Raw genomic sequence first — 6447 nt, forward strand, 5'->3', positions numbered from 1 at the left:
CAGTTTCTGTCTGTGTTGTTGGGTTCAACGTTTACTGTGATGTTTTGTTTGGAGAAGATTTTTCCAAGTTTCTCTGAGACTCCTGCCACGAATGGGATGATGGTGCCTTTGCACATGTTGTCCTTTTTGTTTTTGCTGGTTGCTGCTTTGGATGCTTTTCCAGGCCTCTTTGTAGATTTCCCAAATGCCCAGTTAGGGTATCTGCAGTTTTGGAGAGCTTTCTTGATTTTTTTTTCTTGCTTCAGTTTTCCTTCAGTCTTTGTCAGAAGGACCAGTGGGACCTGTGCTCGGCAGCCTCGCCTCTGTCAGTGCGCCCCAGGCCAGCTGTGGCTACATCGTAGCTCATCACCATCAGTGTGTGAATGTCCGTGTGAATGGATGAATGATTCACTGTAGTGTAAAGCTCTTTGGAGTCCTTACTCTGAGAGGCGCTATACAAGTGTGGGTCATTTATCATTTATCATTTGTGGGAATATTCTCAGCCTGATGGTGTGAAGTCCTGATGACTACTGGTGCTCCAGTAGGTGATGTGAGTTTCCTGTAGACTTCAACGCTGAGACTTCAATCGTGTTCATTTAGCAGTCCAAGATGTTGTTGTTGTTGTGAGCATCCTCCCTGGTGAACTTGATGTTCTTGTCTATGGCGTTAATGTGCACATTAATGAGCCTTCTACTTCCTGTATGAGAATTTTGACCCATGTTTTGACCCACATAACTGAACCAGTGACTTGGTGTTGTTCCACTGTAGGAGTTTTTTATTTGGTCCCGAGCAAACTAAAAACCAGCACCTGGCATTAGATCTGCCCCCTTATTGGCTAAAGCTCATGGTCCTTACAGGATATTGACATGATGATGAACCACCTTTACTATCTCTTTCTAGGATTGGAAAAATTAAATGCTTGGCCCAGATCTCAAGATCATCCACCATCACTGTCCCTTTTAAATTTTAATCCATCCATCCTGATGATTTATTGATGGATTTCATTTGACTGCTGCTGTTCTCAGACAGGGAAGGTTTGCTGTGGTGGAGCTGCGTCAGGGTGAGGGCGGCAGAAACGTCCTGGATGTGGACGTGTGGATCCATACAGATTTTAAGAGGCTGAAGAAAGCATGCTTCACTTTATCAGGCTACATCTGGGTGGAAGGAAGGTAAATTAGAAAAAATATATGTTTTTTTTATTGTTTTAACCCTCCCACTGTCTTTATGGGTGACCCCACGAGGAAAGTTGACCATAGAGCAGGATTGATGGTTTATCCCTTGAGGTCCATGAGGCAGGGGTGAGGTGGTCCTCACTCCTCACCCCGCCACATGGACCCAAGGGATAAACCATCAACCCTGCTCAATGGTCAACTTTCCTCGCGAGGTCACACCCATTAGGACATTTTGAGGGTATATGGCTGATATTGAAATATCTGCCTAATATTTTGTTAAATGTTCATGTTCCAAATGGGTTTTTACACATCTGGGTCGCATTTGACTGTATTTTATTTAAAATTTCCTCTACACACATCATAATCTGACAAATAAGAAATAAAACAAGTCATGATGTCGGTCAGGGAAACCCTTGTGGCTTTTGCTTGTATTCAAACAATTATAATGTAAAAGAACAGACAGAATATTTTTACTAATACAACATTTCTCCCAGTAAAATGTTTTATTCAGATTCAGATTATAAAATATAGTTTTGCATTTTTATTTTGTGTTTTTATGCTGAACCAGACTGGCAACAGTCTCGGAGGTATGTGAGACCACACAAGCCAGGCAGGACTCCAGATGCTTCCAGATGCAAAATGAAAACAAACACAAACTAGTATGAGAATGCAAATGGGAAATATCACGAACAAACAAAGCCAATGACAAGTCTGGGCCTGACAGAACAGACATGGGAGGTGACAAGGGGATTGTATCGGACAGAGGAGAAAGTGAAGCTAAGAGAGACAAATGAGGGAGCAGACAGAAGAAAAGGACACCAAAATACACAACACAAGACCAAAGCAAACAAATAATATCTGAGTTTCAGGTTTATTACCCACAGCTGAAAAGTGGAGGTGAGTGAGAGGAGTTAGAAAAATGTGTCACAAACCGCAGATCAGACTTGAATGAAGCTCACAGGAAGTGATTCATGGAGTCCGGACCAGTCAAGATGGCCACCACAGCTAACTGGCCTTTATAACGTGCACATTTTTACAGAGCCAAAATGTGATTAACAGCGGCTGAGGGCCATGTACAGCCTATACTGCAAGACACACATCAAGCAACATCTTACAAAGTTGTTTGAGATTTCACTTAACTTTGTTCTCTTTTAGAAAGGCTTGAACATGTTGTAGGGATCAAAGGAACAGCGCTAGGCTGGTTTAAATCCTACCTGCCTGAAAGATTTCATTTTGTAAATGTACATGACAAATCTTCTTCATACTCCAGGGTTACGTGTGGAGTACCACAGGGTTCAGTGCTTGGACCGATTCTTTTTACTGTATATATGCTTCCAATTGGTAAAATCATTAGACAGCATGGGATAAACTTCCACTGTTATGCTGACAATACTCAGTTATATTTATCCATTAACCCTGACGAGCTTAATTGGTTAGTTAGATCACAGGCTTGACTTGAAGACATAAAAAAATGGATGACTCTAAACTTTCTGTTTTTAAATCAAGACAAGACTGAAGTTCTCATCTTTGGACCTGAAATTCAGAAAAGGAAATTGCTTAGTCAATCACCTGACCTGAACGGCATTAAATTAGTCTCCCGAGAACAATGTAAGGAACCTTGGTGTTATCTTTGACCAGGACATGTCATTCAAATCCCAATTTAAACAGGTTTGAAGGATTTCCTTTTTCCACCTTCGGAATATTGCTAAGATTAGAAGCATCCTTTCCAGGAGTGATGCTGAAAAACTAGTTCATGCATTTATTACATCAAGACTGGATTACTGTAATTCATTACTCTCAGAAAGTCCACAGAATGTAGTTAAAAGTCTTCAGCTTGTCCAAAATGCTGCAGCTAGAGTTCTGATGAGAATTAAAAAGAGAGATCATATCTCTCCTGTCTTAGCTTCCCTACATTGGCTACCTGTTAAATTCAGAATAGATTTTAAGATCCTCCTTCTCACATATAAAGCTCTTAATAATCAAGCTCCATCATACATCAGTGATCTGATTGTTCCATACGTTCCTAACCAAGCACTTCGCTCTCAGACTGCAGGTTTACTGGTGGTTCCCAGAATATCTAAAATTAGGATGGGAGGCAGATCTTTTAGTTATCAGGCTCCTCTCCTGCGGAACCAGCTCCCAGCTTTAGTCCGTGTGGCAGACACCTTGTCTACTTTTAAGAATAGGTTTAAAACATTTTTATTTGATAGGGCCTATGGTTAAAATCTGATGTTAGCTTAGATCTGGACAAGTGGGGGGTGGGTGGTGGGGGTAGAGGGAGGTGGAGTGTACAGTCGGTAAAGACGGCTCTCTCGTGCCCTGTCTCGAACATGCCTCCATCTAAAAGGCTAGGTTATCCAGAGTTATCTCTGTAGTTATGCTGCTATAGGCTTAGACTGCTGGAGGACACACTGACCACTTTTCACACTCGACTACATTCTTATACAATTTGCTCTTTAACTGCATTATTTCCTGCTATTTCAGCTGTTAACTTTATTTTTTCTCTAAGTGTTTTTCTCCCCAGAAGAAGCTACAATGGTGTTCTGCTGAGCTGTGGTGGCCTCATGGAGGGGGCCATCGTCTTGAACACTGTTGCTAACCACTTAAACATTCTCCCTCTCCTGATAATAACGTTTTACTTTTTTTGGCATTGAATGTGCTACTGCTAGTTTACCCGTTTAATAATAGATTAACTAGGATAAATACAATAAAGTTTATCTCTCACCAAATAGAATATTTACTAAGCAATCACAATGTAACCATAGAAACATTGCTTAGTATTTATGTTGTGTGTGTGTGTGTGTGTGTGTGTGTGTGTGTGTGTGTGTGTGTGTGTGTGTGTGTGTGTGTGTGTGTGTGTGTGTGTGTGTCTGCTCTGTCTTCTTGATCCCCAGTGAGTCGTGGCAGATGGCTGTTTATCCTGAGCCAGGATCCTCTGGAGGTTTTTTCCTGTTAAAAGGGAATTTTCCTCTCCACTGTCGCTTTATGCTTGCTTAGTATGAGGATTGCTGTAAAGGCACTGACACTAGTCAGTGACTTGATGCAATTTGCTGGGTTCCTTATATAGGAAACTTTTTACTGATTGGCTAAATGAACTGACCTGTACTGGAATGTTTACTGTGTGAAGTGCCTTGAGACGACTCTTGTGGTGATTTGGTGCTGTATAAATAAACTTGAACTGAATAGAATTCTCAAAATCTGACTAAAATAGTTTCAATCCATCAATTCCTTTTTTTAAAGACGTTCTAAAGTTTTTATTTAATAAATTATCAGCTTCTCATTCAGTTTAACACTGGCTTACTCTGCCTGGGTGTCTGTCGTAAACAAATCAGTTACAGTTGAACTGGAACATGTTGTGTTAGCGGGTCGATTCCAGGAATTTTAAAAGTAACACAAAGAAAACATTATGTAAAATAAATCTATTGACTTTTCCCTGATTCATTATAAAGCTACTAAAACAGGAAGCACGGCCTGTGTGAGCCCCTTTTGTCACACACTCGGACCCCGTTTACATGTTGTATTTATTCATGTTGCCAGAGGAGCATGACTATCACTGCTGCCAAATCTGCCAGCATGAACATGGCACTCACGTACGCTTTCGCTTTCTCACGCTACAAGTTCTTTTTATCATGCAGTGAAAAAAAAGTCAGCATGACTGTTAAAATCACTGCGTGAAAGCTGGGAGCTCAAGAGCAGAGCAGCAACAGTACATCAAAGAACCAGCAACCTGCGAGTGTGTTACAGTACAAAATGTTCTTGTGGTACACACGCTACTGGGTAGAAGTTTTAAACCACCCCTGGTTTCTTTCATTCTTTGCTTGGGAGCGGCTGGACCTCCTTGTAATCTTTCATAGAGATAGATCTAACATTATTCAGCATTTCTGAAGTTCTTTTAAATTGTTTAACTTCTCCTTTTACTAATGTTCTGGTGTTGTCAGTGAAAATATATTTTTTCACGTAAAAATGAGAAAAGAAAAGACTGCAGAAGTAATTTTAATCTACAAGGCAAATTAGGTATGAGAGAAAGAAATCCAGCAAAAACTGAAGTAGGACCTGACAGATGCATCCATCTTCCTTCACCTGTTCACCTTATTTGTGTCCGGGTTTCAGCTCTTTGGGAATCATCCTGTAGTGCTACATTACCATTTCATGTATTCTTTTTAGATTTTCATGGATTCATAAAAAAATGCAATCAAGTCAAGGCTTTATGACAGCCTGCTGGTAAGAAATAATCCCAAAAACGAATGCAGCTGGACTTTTCTCATCTGGGAAGCTTTGGGAAAGACACCCTTGGCATTGGTAAGAAGTCCATTTATTGATGGTTTGTTATATGACTCGTGCGGCTCATCACTTGAGTTAGGATCTCCTATAAGTCATCAAGTAATCAAAGTGTAGTAGCAAAACAAACTTAATGAAAACGTTCAAGCTCTGGGAAGCCAAAGGAAACAAAAAAAAGTCTAATTTAGACAATAACACATGACTTTTGTTACTGATTCGTGTTTTTGTCACCTGTAACATAGTTTAGAGCAGGTGTGGGTTCAGCATGCATCAGATTCATTTTTAAAACAACTTTATAACATGCTCGTCCTTCATCGCCTTCTTGCAGAAACCAAACTAAGATCTATTGTATTCAACATGGTCACTAAATAACTGAGAATGTTTTTTTATTTAGAGCTTTAAAAGTTGCTTTGCACCAATCTCATCAATATGCACACATTTTTACAGAGCGGCTAGTATTCTTCCTTTGTAAAAGTCAGAAATCTGCAGCAAGTCTCGACTTTTCTGCTTTGACCTAAAACTAACAGTCAAATGAAACTTTATATAATTATCTGAAACACATTCCTTTCTGTAGCGCCTCATGCAGCCGTTGAGCTCAGCATTATTTTCTGTGAAACATTGTTTCTACTGCTGGCAGGATATTAACCAGGGGAACCCTGGAATGTAAAGTCTAAACAGGCGCCTCTGGCTTAAAAGACAAAGCTGGATGTTCAGAGTCCAGCAGATATTCATCTCCAGTTGGTCTTCAGCCTGAGCCGACGGGAGCAAACCTTTGTCAAACGTTGTTCTGTTGCATTAAATCTGCTTTTTGTTTACTTTTAAGTAGTCCAGATGTGTTTTAGGTGCAAGTGTTCACACTTTTTTAACTTTTTATTTGATGTCAGTGTTTATTGATATTTGACACAAGAGATCAGCAGAGGAGAGAAGTAATAAATCTGAAGTAAACGTGAATCTGTTTCTGACGTGTTTCATGACTGTACCTCACCTCTCAGTGGCTGCTTCAGGACCCTCCCTCGTT

Source organism: Nothobranchius furzeri, chromosome 16 (genome assembly GCF_043380555.1).
Source record: "Nothobranchius furzeri strain GRZ-AD chromosome 16, NfurGRZ-RIMD1, whole genome shotgun sequence".
Taxonomy (NCBI): domain Eukaryota; kingdom Metazoa; phylum Chordata; class Actinopteri; order Cyprinodontiformes; family Nothobranchiidae; genus Nothobranchius; species Nothobranchius furzeri.